Below are 22,553 nucleotides of genomic sequence, written 5' to 3'. Positions count from 1 at the left end.
TCATGGTCATGTGATTACCATTTTCAACCTTCCTGGCCAGCTTATGGCAAGCAAAATCAGTGAGGAACCATGTGATTCGCTTAACAACCACGTGGTTCACTTAATACCTATGGTGATTCGCTTAACGGCTGCTGCAAAAAAGGTCATAAAATTGGATCAGATCACTTAATGACTGCTTCGCTTAGCAACCAAAATTCCAGTCCCAATTGTGGTTGTTAAGTGAGGATTACCTTTATGACTCATAGATACATTAATCCAGGATAGTCTGCTCACCCCTTGTATATTCCATTGCCATTGCAATACCAATTTAGCCATTGTTGCAATCTGCACTCATTTTCCAGGGATACTGTGTCATGGGTAGCACTTACAGCAGCCTTTCCCAACCTTGGTGCCTCTCAGATGTGTGGACTTCAACCCCCAGAATTCCCATCAAAAGCCAGGTTGGCTGGGGAATTCTGGGAGTTGAATCCACACATCTGGAAGATGCCTGAGTTGGAAAGGTTGCGCTGTGATGAGGGGAGACCTGGGTTCTCCATTCATCCTTGGATCTTACTATGTGATGCACACAGTCGTTATCTTTCAGCCTGATTGCTCTTGCAGAGAAAACCGGGGAATCACATGCTTTGATTTCCTGGAGAAAGGGCTGGGTATCAATTTAATGAATAAATACATGAGAAATAGTTGCCTTTCATACTGAAGCCGAAGCTAGTGTGAGATCATTCCCATTCTTATCCTTACACACTTAGAGCACTTCCACATTTTCACTCACCTGCCCTTTGAAGCATTTTTAAATTTTTATTCATTTATTGAATTTATACAGCCACCCATCTCACTTGCAAGTGACTCTGGGCAGTGTACACAATTAAGGCACAAACTAACCATCACCAAATTCAACCATTAAAACCAATTAAAAACAGTTAAAAACTACAATTAAAAACTACACTAACCAAAAGAGAGGGGAGAGTGCAACCCATACAATTGTTCCCCTTGCTGCTGATTATGGGGTGGAAGAAATGGGCAAGGGTCATCATAAGGCAGCATTTCTCAACCATGGCCACTTTAAGATGGGTGGACTTCAACCCCCAGAATTCTCATCAAAAGCCAGGTTGACTGGGGAATTCTGGGAGTTGAAGTCCACCCATTTTAAAGTGGCCATGGTTGAGAAACGCTACCATAAGGGATCCCCACAAGACAATCAGAGCTCTCTCCAGCTGGCCAATAGTGCTTGCAAAGTTCATCATTCAGTTGGTGTCCTGTCTTCTGAACTACAGCAGCTCCTGGAGTATCAAAAATCCCTTAACACTCAGGTCCTCACCTGGGATGCATTCATTGCCTAGTTGTTTTCCAAAAGAACATGGATTATTGATTCAAGGGCCAAGGTGCCTGGCTATCAAAATGCCATGTTTATCCATACAAATTCCCTTTGAAAGCTATGATAATGGCAAGACACCATCCTTTTGCAGCTTTCTCCAACCGCTGGTGCCATGGATATAGCTTGCAAGGTAAAGCCTGCAAGTTTGTTTGTTTGTTTATTCGATTTTTTTTATCCCACCTTTATTATTGTTATAAATAACTCAAGGCAGCAAACATACCTAATACTCCTTCCTCCTCCCATTTTCCCCACAACATCAATCCTGTGAGGTGAATTGGGCTGAGAGTTGACTGGCCCAAAGCTTTGTTGTATTTTAATTATTAATTAAATTATTTATTTATTAAATTTATGTAGCCATCCATCTCACGCCCATGACTCTGGGCAGCTCCCAAAGCTAACAATCGAAAAAGCAATACAACATCAACCCCAAAATATCTGCAAAAATCATTAAAAACATTAAAAACCATGAAACGATTAAAACCATAGAAACGTAGTCGGCGGGAGAGCACCATTCATTTTCCTAAAAGTACGACCAAGTTGGGGGGTATTTTTCTTGCAGGGGAGTGAATAATAATGTCTTGCTTGAGCCCAGAGGCAGGTTGAGGTAAGCTTCTGATGCGTGTCACTTATGTAAGGAGGGCAGATCAAACCAGGCTGATTTTTTTTACAGACATTGTCTAACAGCTTAGAATAATTAAGACTGGATTCCTTGATAAAGGCAGCTTAAATACCCCTAGGTTTCAGTGATAAGAGGCAGCTGGGGCCCGTGCTCCAGTGCAGCCTTTCTCAACTTTTTGACACTGGAGGAACCCTTGAAATACTTTTCAGGCCTTGGGGAACCCCTGCACATTCAGGCTCAAATATAGGCCAGATGTTACAAAATTATTATATTCGTTTCATGGGTAGGCCTGTTTATAGGCACTAACAGTGTTCTTAACCTGAAAATAAAGAATAAAACTTACTTCTTTAATGTGAAGTTGCTCAAAGTTGAAATATTTTTTTCAAATAAATGGTAAGCACCCACTCTCCCAGCTTTCTGGAAAGGAGTAAAGACCTGGCTCTGCTGTCTTGTGTGGGGGGTGAGGAGGGGTAGCCAACCCTGGGTGTGGTCGGCACCCTAAAAGGGGGAGATGGGCGGCGAGAAAATTTGACAAATAAATAAATAAATAAATAAATAAATAAATAAAGACACTCCCCAGAAATTAAGAACTTTTTACTAGCCATCTCTTGGAACATATTATTTATTAAGAAGACTGTTTTTATTGTACTGTTTTATTGTTTTACTGTTTTATTGTATTTTAATTAATGTTTTATTCCTATTTTATGTAAACTGCCCAGAGTCGCTCTCTGAGTCAGATGGGCAGGGAATAAATTTGACATATAAATAAATAAATAAAAATCTCCCAGGGAACCCCTAGTGATCAACCCTGCTCTGGTGAATGGGAAAACTGCCCACTCTCAAACTTTCTGGAGCTGCCGAAGTTTTGCAGCCCAGCCAGAAGGAAACCAGGTTGGCTGCCTGAGGGTGTGTAATGACTGAGGCGTGTACGGATGCAAGAGCCTCGTTGGAAACATAGAAATGCCCTCGAGTGCTTCCCACAACAAAGGGCAGAGGTGGAATCTAGGTTGGTATTACAGCCCGGCAAAGTGCTCGAACCTTCCTTCCCAAGGGCTTAAACAGGCCCACCCCTCTTCTGATCGCCTCTTCTCCACATCAGGAGAAAAAGAAGCAGGCAGGCTAGTCCTACAGAAGCATAGGAATGGCAGCATCAATGGCTAGTTTAATCCTGACTGCGCAATAGTCCTCATGGCATGGGATGGAAGCCTGCAAGGAGCTGGCCGCCTGCCTCCCAATTCTGGGAGTCGAAATCCACACATCTTACACTTCCTGAGGGTGAGAAACACTGACTTATAAGCTTTAAGGATGCATTTGGAGTATTATCTGGTTACCATACCTGCCTTCCAATCCAACCACCATGTCTGTCCTCCTGGCCAGATTCTCGCTTTGTGAAAAGGAATGGAATTGAATGCTGCTGAGGGCCCGGGTAGACTTAAGAAAATTATTGTTTAATGCTTGCTTGCTAACAAGACAATATTAGATGCCTGTGGTTAAGTTTCAAGAAGACGTGGGTGTCACGTTCACCGTTCCAATGTTGCCGGTCCATCGTAACGTTTCGCATGTCATTTGGCGGATGTGTGTTTCGTCTGGGAGGGGAGGAGGATTCCATCGCGTGGGATTGTTGTATGTTAGCAGCTGGATTGGAATGTGTTTGGGTTATCTCGTGTGTTCAAGGTTCCTTTCCCAGGACATCAGCAGAAACGGTTACCAGCACCTGGGGGGGGGGGAGTTTGCAACGGCAGGGCGAGGGGAGGGATTACATTTGAGCCGAGGGTTTTTAGTTTGTATTTGGTGCGCTTTTGTTCATTCTCAGCTTTCTCTGTATTTGCATACTATTCTTTAATAAATCAGATATCAGTAAGTTCCTGCTTGTGAGTCTGAGTCTATTAGAGTAGGCAATCATTACAGTGGGCTGGACAGGTGACTGACAGACTGACTAGTTTCAAGATATTCAGAAATCACAGAACGACCTAGTTACGAGACCGCCAGCTGACCTAGCTGTAACCTAAGGGCTAATTAACATAGTAAAAAGCACACCCCTAAGGTGGGGGTCTTAGAAAACATAGAACTTGCTAAGGGATATTATGGGATAGCATGTAGCATGTAGAGTTACTACGCAAGTGCTAAAAGAAATAGCCAATAAAGAAATTTTGTTGCCTTTATTTCCTTGCTAGAAAACATATAAAAAAGAAGTTGGGTGTGATGTCTGAGGCTCTTGCACTGGGCAGGAGATCTCTCTTGCTGCTGTGCACAGAAATAAAAGTGAACAAAGGACTTTCCTGCCTCAGTGTGGTTTACTGGGTGACAACTCGTGCCAAGTCACGGGCCTTCTTGGCAAACACCGCAAGCACCCCAATGCTTGCCATAAGAGTAAAGCACTCATCCAGGCCACCATTCCTCTGTCCCCTTAAACCACACTCTTGAAGATCTCATAAAAGAGGTCTTTTAAAGTTGTAATCTGTGGGGGCGGCAAATGTGGAAATCACAGGGTTTTCCCCATCTCTTTATTTAAATAACGCAATTATCTCTTTTCCTAGTTGGAGAAACAGTCTCCTCTGAGATAACGCAGCTTCCTGTATTTTTCTGGACCTGTGATGACACCAGAGAGCCCTCTTGGGTGGTTTAGAGGGCCCTGCCAGAGGCCCGTCAATGTTTTTTTTATAATGCTTGTTTTTATATTGTGGTTTTACTCGATTGTTGTACGCTGCCAAGAGTCACTTCTGGTGAGATGGGTGACTCTATAAATTCAATAAATAAATAGATAGATTGTCTATGTTTTTATAATGGCTGTTTTTATAATGCTTCTTTTTATATTGTGGTTTTATTTGATTGTTGTCTGCTGACCAGAGTCACATAAATAAATCCAGAGTAATCCAGTCTGGAGGGGATCCAGCCAGAGCCCTTGGGAAGGCAGAGATGGGCAGGAAAAGGAGGAGAAGAAGGAAAATATTTGGTGTCTAGGAACTGGGAAAAGAAGGAACATGATTGCAATCTTTTGAGGGAGATGGGCGGTAATTAAATTTGAATAATAAATAAATAAATAAGGGATCTAGGCAAAGTTAGGATGGGATCCAAGATAGTACACTGGACCTTTTTCATATGCTTCAATCAGTATTTGTGCTTTTTTTTTTTTTAAACTATTCAATCATGTCTGATTCTCGGAGACTGCCTGGACCAAGTCCCTGAAGTTTTCTTGACAAGGTTTTTCAGAAGTGGTTTGCCATTGCCTCCTTCCCAGGGCTGAGAGAGAGTGACTCCCAAGGTCACCCAGCTGGCTTTGCACCTAAGGCAGGACTAGAACTCACAGTCTTCTGGTTTCCAGCCTGATGCCTTAACCACTACACCAAAATGGCTCTCATTTGTGCATGTAAAACATGACAAATAAGCTACATCTTAGCAAAATTTAAGGGATAGTAACAGGATCGTATCTATATCTCATTGGAATGTTAGCCAGTCTAATCACTGGCTGGTTCATCTTTGTTTGAAATTTGAGGGATACACACACACACACACACAAACACACACAGATCACTTTACACTGAAGCTTCTTTCTCAGCAGTCTCTCAAACTACGTCCAAAGCCTGAGCAGCCTATGAGACATCCTGTTTATCTGTCAAAAAGGAGAGATGCCAATCCCATGACCATCCAAGACAGACTAACAAGTGAGTAATGTCCACCTACAACTCTGTCCCCAAATTATGTTTATGAAGAGGCGCATTTCCGTTTCCCCTCTTACACAATACAGTCCATGGTTTTGGGCCTTGGTGGCAGTTAAAACAGAAAAAAAGGCATAAAGGTAAAATTATTCAAAACTTGTAGTGTCCATGAAATCGTAGGAACAAGTAGAAAATGCAGTCTCTATAAATTATGAACTAGGTTTCACTGGGTTAAATGTTTCCCAGAAACTTACTCTTCTGTTTTTAAAATCAACTTTCTAGATACTTTGGAGAATATGGCTGGAAAAATATTTGTGAAGTCCAGCAGAGCCTTAGAAACCTGAGTGGACTGGGATTTATCACTCCCAAGACTAGAATAAAAAGACCAAATAATGCAGAACAAAACCAGTTATGCAAATGATATAAACATGCCTCATTACAGGTAGTCCTCACTTAATGACTATTCGTTTAGTGATGGTTCGGACGACAGTGCTGATAAAAAGACTTCCAACCAGTGCTCACATTTATGACCGTTGCAGCATCCCCATGGTCACGTAATCACAATTTGGGCGCTTGGCAACCAGTTCGCATTTATGACCATCGCAGCACCCCATGGTTATGTGATCACCATTTTTGACTTTCCTGGCCAGCTTCTGGCAAGCAAAATCAATGGGGAACCGTGTGATTCGCTTAACAACCATGTGGTTCACTTAATGACCACAGTGATTCGATTAATGACCATGCAAAAAAGGTCGTAAAATCAGGTCTGATTCACTTAATGACTGCTTTGCTTAGCAATCAAAATTCTGGTCTCAATTGTAGTCATTAAGCTACCTGCATTACATAACACAAAAGTCAGCTATCTGAACTATTTAGCTTAATAACAACAACCAAAGCTTCTAGTCCTTATTGGCTGTCAATGGGGAAAAAGCAAAATTAAAAGCAATCCAACTGTCAAAAGCAATACACATAGAAAAATAGCTGTTGTTTATAAAACTAACTTCCTAGTTCTCATGGAGCCTATCCTGGGTACAGCAGGGAAACAGCTACAGTACTGAAACCTTAAGTCTGTGCCATCTATTCATTGTTTCTACTGTCACTAACAAAACAAGAATACACTGTTGAAAAGGAGAGAAGGGAGGAGGAGCAGATACATGGAATAAGTATGCTTCATACAAGTTTACCTGCATTTAGCCTGCAGAATTCTTTACTACAAGACATGGAGATGGCTGCGAACTTGGATGGCTTTAAAAGGGAACTGGATAAAGGCATGGAGGATTATCAATGGCTGTTAGTCTTGGACTCAGGATTAGCTGGTGGGCAGCAAGCTTCCAAACACAGGAGCAGAGGAACAACGGCAGGAGAAGGATAACTCTCCACCCAATGCTTGCATGCACTTAAGAGGCACCTGGTTGTTTTTCTTAACACTTTGTCCCACGTGATTGCAGAGTTCACATGTTTTTGCAGAGTTCACATGTTTTTGCGCCTAGTTCTTTACCCCAAAGCTGCCAGCGCTTGATGAGATGAGAGATTGTGCCGATCAGCTGGCTTGGTGCAGAGCCTGACGCTGTTCAGGGTGAAAAGTCACCCAGCCTAAGGCAGGACTAGGACCTGGCTCTTCCCGCTCCTAATCCAGGACCTTCACCACTTCACCACCCCGACTTTCTCTGGATGACCACAGGGAGAAATAAAATGCCAGACTAAGATGGGTTTTGAGCAGGGGCATTCTTTGGTTTGTTTGTTTATTTATTTATAAATTTATTCACCGCCCATCTCCCCCTCATGGGGGACTCTGGGCGGTTTACAATAAAATGCAGTTAAAACTTAAAACCATTTCAGTATAACAATACAATAAAATAAGAATATAGTAAAATCTAAGTGGCAAGAGATTTTAATCAGTCCACGAGTGTAGGACGCCCCTCAAAATCACTCAGGGCACTAGCCAGCCCCAGGTATAACTATTCCCCCTCCCATTCCAAGCCTGCTGACAAAACCAGGTCTTTAGTCATTTTCGGAAGTCCGGGAAGGATGTTCCAAAGGGTGGGGGCTTCTCCATGGAGAAACTGTATCCAGCTATGCAATCACTAGGTGTCGAAAATGACTCAATGGCACATCATCATCATCATCTTCCTTAGGTTCTCATGATTAAGAATGCAGTCAGAAGAAGAAGGAAGAGAATAAAGCAAGGAAAATAGTCCTTTATCTCTCTCCTCCTCCTGCACTCTCTTGCATAGCTTTCGCTCATCAGCCAGTTAATTAAACCAACAAAAGCAGATGCTATTACAGACAGGCTGGTACAAGCCTTTGAGCTGCTGGCAAAAAAAACCAACAGTCTTTCAGCCTAGAACTTGCTGGAGATTGGCCACAAATCCAAAGCTGGCTTACCTATGCATGCAGCCCATGAGGAGGACCTTAAATAGCCAATTACAGTGAACTTTCCATTAAAAGTACCAGATCAAGAAACACTTTGCTCCCAGAAGAGGAGCCAAAGAAATTATCCTGGTCTAAGATGATGGATTCCAAAACTGATCTACTTGGTGCATCTCCAGATGTTGTAAAGGGGAGCTAATTGTCCCACTTCAGAGTTATAGGCTGAGTGTTCTTCATGCAAAAATATGCCTCTTGCACAGAAAAAGTTAGCCCTGTAGGCTTGAGTCCTTTGAGATGACATGCTAGGCTTTAGAGCTTCAGCTAAGGAATTCACTCCTTCATGCATCAGTGCCTTTTTTTTTCCCCAGCCTTTTGCAAAAGGCTGAAAAAAGTTGAATTGACGCAGTAAGAAGCAGAGAGATGCTGTGCTCTGGATTTCTATATGTGGAGAACATCTGTTCTTGGTACTAATGTACAATTGGGCACTGGTAGGTGTGTTGAAATTGCAACTCCCAGCCAAGAAAGGCCAAGTTTGGAATTTGGGATGTGGTACTCCCAACCCTTTTAAAGGCTGCCACATTGGGGAGGGCTCAGCTGGACAATCATTCAGAGGGAACCTCTTGAGAACTGGATGGGACTTTTTCAATAAAGATCAATACAGTATTATTTTGATTTTAATCTCAGAGATGAGATTTACTTTTTTTCTTATGCCTATATGCCTCTTTAAAGTCTGGATATGATTTCTCTTAATCATTGGCTATCTTCAGGTTTTCTCCATCCCTGTTCTTGGTTTTAATGCTGATTGCTATTAATGCTTTATTTATTTTTGTCTTTCTTTGCACTAATTCGATGCCACCTTTTCACTAGATTCCTTTTAATCTCAGAAGCCACCTGAAAAGGAAATCAGCATAAGAAGCATAATTAAGCCATACAAAAAAGCAAAACCTCTGTCAGTGATCTTATTATTCTTAAATAATACCAACAATTAAAGGTCATAGTGGATAAACACCCATTTTGAGATGTGGGTGGGAGAAGACCTTGTTTTACAAAGATTTCCATATCCTTGGAATTAAAATCCAGCACATGGATTTTAAGAAAGCAAAGTACAGACACTTCAAAATTAAGCTCCCACCCATCAGCACACCATGATTTCCATTATGCCAAGTTTCATGCCAAGGATATTTTAAAATTTGCCTATTCAAAGCGCTGGATGGACATCAAAGTAGATTATCAGGAAGAAACAGCTTGTAAACTTTCTCCGCCTACCAGAGTGAATCGAGATCTTTCTGTTGTCGTCTTTGAAAGCAACTTTGCAGCCCAACTGTCCCTGGAAAATCCTCAAAGTGCCGTTGCTTTTAATCTTTGGATGGCCTTGCTCAGAGAACGATCGCTCTTGTGCCATTTCATCGAACTGTCCATATTTAGTCTCTTAAGACTCTAAACCCTTTGGGACATGGACTGGTCCTGTTGTACTTCGTAAGGGACCATTGCTATGGTGATACTTAAACAATAACAATTATTTCAATTCGTTATAGTATTTAGGTCCAACTTCTCTATGTGAAGAGGCAATCAAGTAATAAAAGCAACAGAGGCAAGAGCAATCAAACAACAAGGAATAGTTCCTTCCTTCTTTCCTTCCTTCCTTCCCAGAACATTTTCTGAGGGGGAAAGGGACAGGCTGTGTTTCTGTATGAACATGAACACGTTAACACCAAGTAGTGTGTAGCTTCAAGGTATGTAACTAATGCTACACAAACATTGTGCACAGTCTCAAGTGGGTGTCCATGAATGCAATACTTCTGCAAGTGTGTAGACTCAGTCTGTAGGCATGAAAGCAGGGTGCTTTGTGCTCTGCAACTGCCTCTTTCATGTAGTTCTTATCTACTGCACTTTCTGGCTTTGGGATGGGAAGTAACTCCTTGGAGGTTATTTCCTAGCATATTTTTAATTCAAAGAACAAAAACACTCCTGGCTTGGAGCTGGTGGAAGATGACCTGTTGCAGATGTAATCAATTTAAAGGAATTGTGGAGTCCTTGGTGCTCTCTGAGCTTGGTTGTTTGCTTGCAGATGTTTCATTACCCAACTTGGTGGTATCATCATCATCATCATCAATCATCATCCAAGCTCAGAGAGCACCCAAAACTCCACAGTTCAACCCTGAGCTACAGATATTCTCTTCTATTTAAGGGAAGCTTTGACTTTCTCTGATATACTGGAATAGGGATTACGGGTGCTTCAGGAATGCTTTGAAGTTGCAGAATTGGGGTGCCCCATGGATATGAGGATATTCTGCACTTCTGACTTGTTCTAGAGATGCAAAAATAAGATGGCTCAAACCAAAGATCCACCAGGCTCAGTATTCTGTCTCCAGCAGCGGTCAGCCAGATGATGCAGGGAAACCATGAGTCTTAAGGTGGCAGCTCTCTCCCTTTTTGTCCTAGCACCTGATCCTCAGAGGTAGACTGCCTCTGAACATGGAGGTGTATATGGACATACAGTGTTTTAATAATCATGAATACATATGGAAATAAGAATTGGCTCCCTTAAATTTATGAGAAGTCCTGCTGAGCCATCATCCATCAAAGTCCATAACCCTATTTCCAACAGGTGGCCTTTGGGAAGCTCACAAATAAAGCACCAAAGTAATTTGTATTTATAGATAGACTGCTTCTGCATCTGGAGGCTGCATCTGGCTATCTATAAAAGGACTGGAAAAGCCAGCTGGATTAGACCAGGAACCTTTTCTAAGAGTTCTCTGATATATTGAGAGCTGTTGTTCTTTGTGCACAGCTCTCAATATATTTCCCAGCTGGGCACTCCCCAGCTTTAATAGGATTACAGCTCCAGAATTCTGAAGCAACATGACCAGAAATGCTGAGGATTTTCTCAACTCAGTGGGAAAGGATGTGATTGGGAAAAACTCCCATTGATCGCAAGACTAACCACAATGGGTAGGATTGACAAACCATCAGATTCAACACCTTAATCCCAACAGAGGCCAGTTAGATGCCTCTTGGAAGCCAATACATACAGCAGGAAGAAACAGCTTATTTCCCATTCTTTTCCCCCATCTATTTGTTTATTTACAGCAGTGTTTCTCAGCCTTGGCAACTTGAAGACATGTGGACTTCAACTCCCAGAACTCCCCAGCCAGCCATACTGGCTGGGGAATTCTGGGAGTTGAAGTCCACGTGTCTTAAAAGTTGCCATGGTTGAGAAACACTGATTTACAGGGTTTATACACAGCTCCAGTAGAAACCAATTCAAGCGGTTTGCATACCCCATTTATGCAAACCAGAGTCTAAAAGGCAAATAACAACATAATACAAAGCACAGTGCCAGAGATAAATAAAATTTGTCATTCATTGATTTCCACATTACAGGAGAGAGCAGCTCGTAACATTCTCACCTACCCCCAAGGCCAGTGGAAAAAGCCAGGTTTTAAGGGCTTTTCTGAAACTCAGCATTGTTGGAGTTGTCTGGAACTAGGGAGAGTGCTAAGAAGGGGCAACAATTAGAAAGAGACACTTCCAAGGATCTAATTATGGCAACCTCAGGTCCCTTCAGTAAGATGTTATCAGACAGGCCAATCAACTGGGGAAAGGTGGTCCTGAAGATATGAAGGCCTTTAAAGGTGACAAGCCGTATTTGAACCGCACCCAGAAGCCAACGGGTAACCCAATGCAGCTCTCAAATTAGGGGTGGCCCAGGGGCAGATTTTTGAACCACCCGTGAGTACCTGAGGCCCTGCATTCCGGGCCCACTGCTCCTTCCAGATGCTGTTCAAGGGCAGCCCCGTGTAAAGCACCTTACAAGAGTCCAAAGGCAAGATGACTAAGGCATGAAGAAGAGCAATTATGGTAATAATTATTGTAATAATTAACATCATTCTGTTGAAAATGAGAGATATACGCCTATAGCAGTTGTGGCTAATTACTATTTATTTATTTATTTATCTGAAAGATTTCTATGGCTGCCCGTCTTAAAACACAACCCTGGGTGGCTCACAGCAACAATAAAACCCAGAGCTATGGAAACCATAAACCATTAAAACCATAAAAAAACATAAAATCAAAACAAACCATAATCATCTCCTTGGGATGCCCCACCACCAACTCCAGGCAGGCTCACTCTATTCCAGCATGAGGTCTTGATGGCCTTCTGGTGGGCTAACAGTGGGGGGGGGGGAGTTGCTGGATCGCCAGGGGGAGGGTGTTCCATAAGGTCGGAGCAGCCATGGAGAAGGCCTGCTTCCAAGGTCCCACTACGTGGCAACATTTCAGAGGAGGGACCTGGAGTGTGCCTAACCTATCCAATCTGGTAGGATAAGGTAGGCACCTCAGGAAGAGGTAGTCTCACAAATAACCTAGTCCCACGCCATGTAGGGCTTTAAAGGTGATAACCAGCGCCTTGAATTACACTCAGAAGGTAAATCTGCGAGCCAGTGTGGCTCGCACAACAGAGGGATAATGTGGGCAAACCTAGAAACACCCAATACTGTGCGCACTGCTGCATTCTGGACCAGTTGTAGCTTCTGAGTGGTCTTCAAGGGCAGCCCCACGTAAAGCACATTGCAGTAATCCAAACAGGAAGTGACCAAGGCATGAGTGACCGTGAACGTTTGAATTTTTTCAAAGGGAAACCAGTGTGTTGGAGTAGTTTAGGTGTTGTACACCCAGGTTCTACCCACTCTCAGCCACAGATGTTCATTGGGTGGCTTTGGGTCAGTCACTCTCTCCCAGCCCAACCTATTCACAGGATGTGGGCAAAATAGGGCAAGGGAGTGCTTTGTATGCTACCTTGAACTCCTGAAGAAAAGGCAGGATATAAACCTAGTAAATACATAAATGTGCCCCCCTCCCAACGTGGCACAACTCATGGCTCTGTAGTCACGTCCATTGGGGTGCCCATTGGGTTCCACTGATTTTATTTTTACAGTATTTTAATTAAAAAGAAACAAATGGGAATCTACCATAGCAAAACATTTATGTCTAAAACATTTCTAGGCCTTGCATACGAGGGCTCTTAAGCACTGGACAGCTTTTTCAAACAGTCCGTTCTCCTGTTTTTCACAGTGGGCAAAAAGATACTTCTGAAAAGGAATGAACGAAAGAAGTCGTTTTCTGCCCAGCGTCTGCCAAGAACTTTTGACGGACCTTCTCTTCCTCCTATATGAACTTCTCAAACTGCCTTTTCAGACTAGCTAGAAACAGCATGATAGGCAGTTCCCCAGGTCTATGCTGCATTGTGTAAAGGATCCCTTTCTCCTGCCTGCCACTTCTTCCTCTCATCAAATTTGATTTTATAAATTTCTATTCTCCCCCTTTCATTCAGAAACAAAAGATATCAACCCTGGAACCTATCATCCTTAAGATCTCAGTCATTCAACCTGGCCTCTTCAGCACGTTCTCTGATTCTGCACTAGCTGACGGTCTCCCTGGGCCGAGTGTGCTTCTGTCTCTAAGGTGCCTGAACAACAGCACCCCTGGGTCTTCCTGCAGCGCAAGATGTTTTCCCTGCTGCATCTTCAGCCACCACTGAGTTCCTAGGCAGAAGAAGCTTGGCGTCTCCCAACTCGTCCTCTCTCCCTCTTGGGGCTCATTAGGGGTGGGGAGGCAAGTAGACCAGTGTTGTGCATTGCTGGCAATGAAAGTTGGCATGGCTTACCTATCGCCTTCCCTGCCTGCCAGGATCAACTCTGTTGCCCTTCTCCAGATCTCCAGGATGCTTTTGCTGACCTCAAGTGGCTTCCGAGCTGTGGCACACAAGATCAGCTTTGCCAAGGCATGGAGGCTTTTAAAAAGCAGCACAAAGGGAGCGGGGAGTGATTCACTCCACCCAATCCCCCGCACTCGCTCTCTCGCTTTCTCTCTCTCTCTGCTGAAACCTGTCCCATGGCGATACCTGCAAATCTTGCTCACCTGCACCTTGGAAGCAAAATCTTTCCAACTCATGGCAAGGTATGTGATATTCTCTTTCACTTCTTCCCTGCTCGACAGGCATTTTGCGAAGAACAGCCCAAACACATCACTGCCACCCAACACATTTTCTCCCCTCTTTCCAGCTCTTCTTCAGCCCAAACCCAGTTTGACCAGTGGGTTGTGCCCAAGGCAGAGGAACTACATCATCCTAGGTCACGCTTGACCTACCAGGCTCTTGACCACATCGTTGGCTTCCATCCCAGACCAGTTCTGCTGAGAATGCCTCTTTTTCCTCCTCAGCAGGAGCACAACCGTCATCCAATTTTACATTGTAAGCCTCAAAGCCTCCCAGGTAGGGCTGGAGGAGAAACTTAATCTGGACTTGAATGCAAGCTGATCTAATTTCACAGGTCTAAACTGAGGAAAAATTAAGGGTGCCCTTCAAGCTGGGGGCAATTCTTTAGGACTTCATGGGCATGTCCATGTAATTATTTTGGCAACAGTTCAGAAGGGGCTACCATTATCTTCTAGAAAGTTTTTTCAACTTCCCAATCTAACCTATAGCTCTAATCTTTTTGGGTGGTCTCTGAATGACTAATCAGGTCCACGCAAACTAGATTTTAGTTATCATTCAAAATTTGCAGTTCTCCAAAATCACAGTGCAGTTTTATCTTTTTTTTTTAAAAAGTATGTTAGAGAAAAGACACCCCCACCCATAAACAAGAAGAACAAAACACATTCATGAAAAGAACGTACAAAGATGGATTATATTTTGGGTATTGTTTGCAAAAATAGTGCACATTAGGGAAAATGACACACAAAACTGCATGTGTTTGAAGAATATATATCGGAGTTAGCAAACTCTTGAATACATTTTGACATATTCACAAAAATAAATTTAGATCTGCCATGTCACTTTTGACCTCTCCCGAAAACCATGGAGCAAAGGAGTGCATTGATTTTTAACAAGAGAATCATAAATATGTGGATGGCATGCTATTTCACCTTGTTTCTATTTTCTCATGGTGTGGAGGTGATAGAAACATGGAGATCTAGAGGGTGAGGTTCAGCTCATTCTGGAGAGATTTGCCTTCCTATACAGACTTTAAAAAAAAAGAAATCTGCTCAGTTTATGGATGATTTTAGAATTCCTTTTATTTGTAGGTATGGTTTTATATTCAGCGCAGTTGGTTACAGCAGTGTTTCTCAACCTCAGCAACTTTAAGATGTGTGGACTGGCTGGCGGGGAGAATTCTGGGAGTTCTTAAGTCCACACAACTTAAAGTTTCTGAGGTTGAGAAACACTGGGCTACAGTACAATTGGGAAATAAATAAATAAATCGTGCAAACTGGCCCGAGTTTGGCAGGAGAAGAGCTAGGGATTGGGTTTGTTTATTTGTTCATTATTTATTTATTATTCACATTTCTATCACTGCCCATCTCTCCCCAAAAAGGGGGACTCTGGGCAGTTACATGCTGTAACTCGAAGAAATTGGAAAGAAGATGCAGAGAAAATAGGATCCTCTGAGATGCTAAGGTAAACTAAGGTAGAGATTAAGTGGGAAATAGGAGGCTGATTGCTGGACAGCCTGGAGTCATTAAAGAATTCAGAATTAAAGACCTCTGAAAGGGAACGGGTCTGTCTCAAAGATGGAGAAGCTAGAAATAAAACTTAGACAAGTTAGGAAAGATATAAAAGCTGTGGGGCTGTGCTTGCAAGGGAAAGGAAGAGAGGCATAGATAAAATCTAGCTTGGGAAAAATGGCTTGGAAGAGGAGAGAGAAATGGTTGGCATAAAGAGGCAACATAAAGGAAATAAGTGGAACAAAAATAAAACTTTACGTTAAGGAAGAAAGACTACTCATAATTAAGTGAGAAAGGGAAAAAGCAGAAGGGTTTTGTCCCTGCAGCACTGGGTTCATCTGGGACTCTTTTCTCCTGCAGCTACCAAGGTGGAGAGGGGCAGCTTCAGTTGCACAAGGGATTCAGAAAATGGGTCAATAGCTCATCGGATGTGGGTAAAGGGAGGCTGGCAAGCTTCGTTGCTGAGGAAGTCGCCCAGTGAATTGGCTGGTGGGAGGCAGAGGTGCAAGGCCCAGAGGACTGAGAGGAGGAACAGGACCTGGGACACTCAGCCGGGTCACCAGGGCCTCAGCAGCTGGAAAGAAGAGTGTGAGGAAAATCATTCTATGGGACTCAGTCCAGAGAAAGTCCTTACTGATGACATCTTTATCAAGGGAGTAGGAGAATTGTTTTGTGTAAATGTGTGCGGCCCTGGCTTTGCAAATACTGCACCTTTGAGGAAGCTGCTCAGTCTGTTGAAGAGGATTAACTGCTAGGTCTGAGCAAGCCTCTTGGGGAAATTCATCCTGTTTACTTCAAGGGCTGATTAAAGTTGTTTAAAGTTACACTTGCGTCTCTCTGTATAGCCATCATACTTCATATAGTTGCATGGTTACTGTTCGTCTGAAGCAAATAGTAAATATGTTCTTTTAGATACATGACTAACGCTTGGATATTTGCATTGGGACTGCTGCACCAGGAAGGAGGAGAAATTATTCCTTAGAGTTCCACCCATTGACTGGAAACTTGGCAGCAGGTTTGTTTAAAACGAATTGTATGAAAGCTGGAGGAATCCTGCTTCAGCGATCTCTCCAGGAGCCAATTCCTCAAGTTCAGGAGCAGCTCCTGTGTTAGAACAGGAGCTGCATGCATTTTATGGAACTGTAGATTTTATATTTGTTTGTCTGGCTATTTCAAATGGTAATGATTTTTGTGAGCCCCCTGTAACAGCAAGGGTTCTAAGAAAGAGGTGGCAAGAAGGAATTGAAATAATAGCAACAATAATAACATGACGTTTCCTGGTATTTCTTTGTGTACATAGCATGCTTTCTGATTAGGAGGCTGCCTAAATGTAACTTATGTAAGATGTCACTCATTTAGCCCAAGGGTGGTTAAACCTGTTTGCATCAGTAGATGTCCTCCAGATTCATGGAAAGGTTACATTATGGCTATATTTTTTCTCAGCTGATTCTGTCTGTCTGTCTGTCTGTCTATCTAATTTGTCCCCGCCCATCTCCTCCCATTGGGGGACTCTGGTCAGTTTACAACAATCAGTTAAAAACAACAACCCTAAAATACACAGTATAAAGATACAATGATAAATAATATAAACAAAGGTAAAAATAAAGAATCCAGGTGGCAAAAGAATCTAAAACAGTCCAAGTGTGGGAGGAGTGATCTCTAGCAACTATCCCCCTGTATATACACACACACACACACACACACACACAATCAGCTGAGAAAACTATTACTGTATAGTATAGGATACTATGCTTGTATTTGGTTTAAACTAGCCTGAACTGATTTTATGACAGTTTGCCACCCAGTCACTTGTCTGAGATGGGTGGCTATAGAAACTGAATTAATTCAATAAATATTCTTACCACCACCACCATCACCACCAAGGAAAGCTAATAGAACAGCAACAGATGAAAAGAAGCTTGTCAATTCCACTTTCCCTGAAAACCTTCTGAAAATACAAGCTCTTGGCAGTACATCTGTAATAATGAAACACAAGAATAATCTTGATGTGATTATATATGTACATAGATAGAACTGTAAGAATCAGAAAACATCTTGTTGGCTGCTTAGAATCAGTGCAGTTATCAACAGTAGATAGCTACCATACCTAGCTTTCACTGAACGACCAAAACTTTAGTAAAATACCCTCTACCAACAAAACCACAAAATATGCTAAACTTCAGACTAAAATGGTGTATTCAGAGGGGCTTTAGCACATTCCAGCCCTGTCTGACTCATATTGTTCGATCATCTTTATTAGAGCTACAGACTGGTTTTTCGAAATTTCGAAATTTGTTTTTGATTGGCCCAGATGTCAGCCAAGACAGAGAAAATGAAAATTAGACCATAATCTTCTCCCAAAGCAAACTGTGACTGAAACTGAGGAAGAAAATATTATGTCTGTCCTGAAACTTAACACCCCCCCCCCCAAATTATTAAAGCTGCAATTCTCTTCAAACAATTGTCAATAGCATTCTCACCAGTGTGGAATCTGTGGGAGCAGGATATTTCGGCTAGAAGATGTGGAAAGTTCTATTGACACAAAAACCTCAGCAGATCCTACAAGTTATAATGGTGTGGCCCAAGAAGCATGTCTTCCCTGATGCAGTGTCTGCCCTCTGGAACATCATACCCCTGAGATTCATTTGGCCCCAACTCTGCTGGCATTTTGGAAGTCCTTAAAGATCTGGATGTTCCCTCAGCCATGGGATATGGAGGTTGATGAGCCTGTCAATATGACTCATTATGACTATGGTCATACGGATTGTATTAGATTGTCCTTGGATGCCACTGTACTATTATTGTGTTTTTGTTAGTATTATTGCTTATGTCTGGGGCGGGGGTGGTTTCAATTTTATGTTCACCACCCAGAGTCACAAGCATGAGATGCACAGATATATAAATCAGTATAATAAATGAGTAAATTACTCACTTACTTGCTCTTATATTCCCATTCCAGTTTCCATAGCCTTGGAAGTTCTAAGATACCCTGTCATCCAATTTCTTTTATGGAAGCTTTATTACGTAAAGTATTAGCTCATCAGCTAAATATTAGAAGGATGCTCCAGTCTTCCCTTCTCTACTCTTGCTCAGCCTATCTGTTTATTGTGGTTGGTAATCCAGTTGTAGAAACTGGTATAAGTAGATATGAAATTAACTCCATGATGAAACTGGAATTGTACCAACATTTAGAAACTGTTCTCCTTGACATGCTTAAAAGGACATAAACAGCAAAACAGTGTATTCTGGGGCTAAGCTTTGACGGCTCTGGAGAACCTGTTTCTTTTTCATCATAACATGAAACTTGTGTTCAAAATAAGTTACGTCCAATTCCTAGAAGACCAGGAGAGTCAACTGACCTTCTTCACTGTACTTTTACCTACTTGCTCCTGGAAAATCAGCCTGTAGTGCTTTACAACACAACATTAATAATAAGGCCATACATTAATAACACATGATGTAAAATAAATACAATAGATAATAAAACCACATAAAATATTTTCCAACAGCCATTCAACATGAATTATGAAGGGCCCAACAGGAAGGAAAGCTTAGCTTTTTAAGTGGTTTGTTTAACAGCAGTCTTAGAGGATACAGACTCAAGAAGGAGAGGGAATTCTTCAACAGTAGGGCTACCACTGAGAAGTCCCTAGTCCTAGTTCCTAGTCAGGCCTCCATCCTGGGCAGCACCAGAAATAGACTCTTCGTAGACGGATGGAGCTTCTAGATGCTAACTATGGGAAAGTCATTCCGTTAGGAGATAGACCCAAGCTGTAAAGGATTTTGGCCAGCTGGCTGGGGAATTCTGGGAGTTGAAGTCCACACATCTTCAAGTTGCCAAGTTCTAACTAACACTTAGAATTTGACCATGGGGAGCCAATTCAACTGAGCCAAGACTGGATGTCATATGTTCACAGTGAGAGACACCCAACAGAAGCCTGGCCACCACATTCTGGACCCACTGTGGTTTCCAGGTTTCTTCAAAGACATCCCATTTGAAGCACCTTCCAGGGAATCTATTCAGGAGGTAACCTGCACATGGATCACAGAGACCAGGTCCAACCTATCCAAAAAGGGTCAAAGTTGGTAAACTAAATGCAACTGATGCAAGATGCCCCTTAGCATTACATTCACCTAAGCCATTAGGGAAAGCATGGGGTCATGAAGCCCCCCTAACCTCTGAGCCTGCTCTTGTAGGGAAAGTGATACTCTCCAACCAGCAATCCTACAGAACACTATGAATTCTATTTTTAATTTCTTATATCTGACCCTAACTACAATCCAGTCCAAGGCAACCACAGATATCCATACCTGAAAATGATGAAAACGAGAAGTAGATCTGGGGACCATTTGGATAAAGATGGCGCCCAACTCTTCCCTCTCTGACAATCCTTTAACAGTGGGCCTCATCGAGTTAGTAAAGTGTATAGAACAGAATGCTGTAGTATCCAAGAGGAACAATAGTCTTCCCAAAATTACCATCTGAGACTCGTCCTCAAAGTCAGGTGGGGCCCAAGCTGACAGGGATTCAGAAGACAATTTTGTAAGCCACCAGCTGCAAGCTCCTTTGTCATCAGTGGAGACACCCACCACTTTGCTGGTTCATAAAAAGGAAGCCAAGAAAAACAGAAGAAAAGCTTCTGCTCTAATATATGTTTGGGCTGTAGGCAGGAAATACAGTAGTTCGGTTGCTGGAAGTCTTGTAGCCCCGCCCCTTTCTTCTTAATAAATTTTGCTGAAGAGATTCTGAGAGAATCATGTTTGGAAAGGGAATGACCGAAAGAAGGGAATCATGACAAAACCATGCTCCTGACTGCCAGCTCTCTCAAGTGGTCCAGAGGATACACGATCCATGTTATCAAAAAATATCTCAGTCCTTATCGTGCTTTCTCAACAGATTGTTGAGATTGTCAACAATCCATCACAATGGCCAAAGCCCTGGTACCAGAATAAAATGGATCTAGTCTATATGGTCCAAAAGCACCTGGAATTGATCAGACACCATCTGATCAACCACCTGAATGAAGAATGGTAAAGACTAATTTATAGCTGTCAAAGAGGGAGAGATCTAAAGGTGGGCTGTTGTTTCTTTTAAACAGGAGATGCACCCTTGCTTCCTTTAATGCATGCAATGTGACCCTCTGATTAAGACCCAGGAAACAGGGATAAAAAAGGTGAAGAAAAGAGAATTTGGGTTTTTTTTTTCTTTCCAGTTTTCATGGAGAACAAGGTGATATGGATAATACAGTTTCGCTAAAGAACAAATTACTGGAATTCTAGGAGGGAAGGTCTTTCATGGAGGCTATTCTTCAACTCATTCTATTTAATTTATTATTTTATTGTATGGTATTCACTGACCATCCCAATGGATTTACTTTTTTTATTTTCTTGATAATAATTATTTTTATAATAGAAAAGTTAAGATGAAGGGAAAGAGCTCCATTTATAAATTAGGTTTAAATGTATTATCTTGTAGATGTTGCTTTTAACAGAGATGTTCTCCAGGCCTTTAAGCTCATGGTCTTTGAAGTTTTGGGAGTCAGATCAAATAGAGCTTAAAAATCCTGGATTACTTTCATGGCAAGGGGAACTAAGGTTAGACCTAATAGATAATACAATTTTCCCAGATGACAATTAATAGGTGGCAGAGAAACATACATATTTTTTTCACAAAAATCTAAGAGCCAGGACATTGGAACAGGAGCAGAATCTGCAATATTTTATTCCTTTCCAGCAGAATTCCTATTCTGTCAGGAAGTTTGTATGACGTTTCCCCACTTGCAAGTGTGGAAGATAATATTGCTAATGCTGTGGTGCTCTAACCATTTCAGTTTTATGTTGTAAGTGTCATTCCTGTTTGCTCTTCAGGAATGTCCTTGAAAATTTCAGACTTTGCCAGACAACATTGACTCTTGCAGGGTTCTTTTAAACAGATATTTGTTATAGTTTATAAACTATACACACACACACACACACACATATATACACACACACACACACACACTGTGTGTGTGTATGTGTGTGTGTGTGTGTGTGTATATATAAATACACACACACACACATATATATATATGTTATAGTTGATATTTGATATAGTTGATATATAGCGCATTTATTGAATATGTAGAACAGTGTTTCTCAACCTTGGCCACTTTCAGATGTGTGGATTTCACCTCCCAGAATTCCCTAGCCAGCATGTTGTTGCCTAAACTTGTTGCCTGCTATGTATGCCTTAAATGTATTGTACCCCACTTTGAGATTGTTCTGCAGACGGAAAAGCAGGACTAAAACGTGTAAATAGAACAAATAAATCTTCCCTTTTTTGACCTCTGCCAAAGTAACTCATATGCCAAAGATCTCGGTGAAGTGCAACGGCGGAATGAAGGGCTTGCTCTGACGTATGAACACAGCCTCTTCTCTCTGCCCCAGTTGTCACTGTTGAAAATCACAACCAATTCCTTGAGAACTTCAGGAAGCCACCTCAGACTGCTAAGAGAAGTCTGAGGATGGTTGGAAGCATTCTTCAGATAGCTGAGAGCTTATTCCATGAACTGAAGGAGGGCAGGATCTGTTCTCCTTCTCTTCAGGAAACAGGACATGGAATAATGGCTTGGAGTAACAGGAAGACATTTCCTAACAGAACAGCAGCTCAACATGGAGCCAAGTACCCAGGGAGGTGACTGGCTCTGCTTGTTGATCTGACTTGGTGCAAGTGGTACCCCGCCAGTGTGGCATTTGGCATCATGAGAAATGAAGCATGGTTTTACCATTAAAGGGATACCTTTAGCTCAAAGATAAAGATTCTGCACCAATGTATATGGTTCCAGGTTAATACCAGCATCTTCAAGTAGGGGTGCTATGGTCAACTCATGGGCTGATGGGACAAGGCTGGTTCTTCAAGTTTGAGCCCATCTGTGCAACCCCAGAGTTTGTTATAAACACTCTGGCCTTGTGATGAAACAATTTATTACTCTGTTAGAATGCAAATAGAGGATTAATGGGGTGCTTCTTTCAAAGGGAAGCAAATAAA

At 42.2% G+C, this 22,553-nt stretch overlaps 1 protein-coding gene across 1 annotated transcript in view; it reads right to left on the bottom strand.

Moving 5' to 3' along the window:
* Positions 1–13,775, bottom strand: part of ATP8B3 (ATPase phospholipid transporting 8B3) — a 57,622-nt gene extending 43,847 nt beyond the window's left edge. The window contains exon 1 of the mRNA XM_063289193.1: positions 13,686–13,775. The gene's annotated coding sequence lies outside the window, so the exon portion shown is untranslated. The remainder of the gene's footprint in view (positions 1–13,685) is intronic.
* Positions 13,776–22,553: the final 8,778 nt, after the last annotated feature.

Source organism: Candoia aspera, chromosome 1 (genome assembly GCF_035149785.1).
Source record: "Candoia aspera isolate rCanAsp1 chromosome 1, rCanAsp1.hap2, whole genome shotgun sequence".
NCBI lineage: Eukaryota > Metazoa > Chordata > Lepidosauria > Squamata > Boidae > Candoia > Candoia aspera.
Note: the sequence above shows the minus strand (reverse complement) of the source record. Positions and strands in the feature narration are given on the sequence as shown.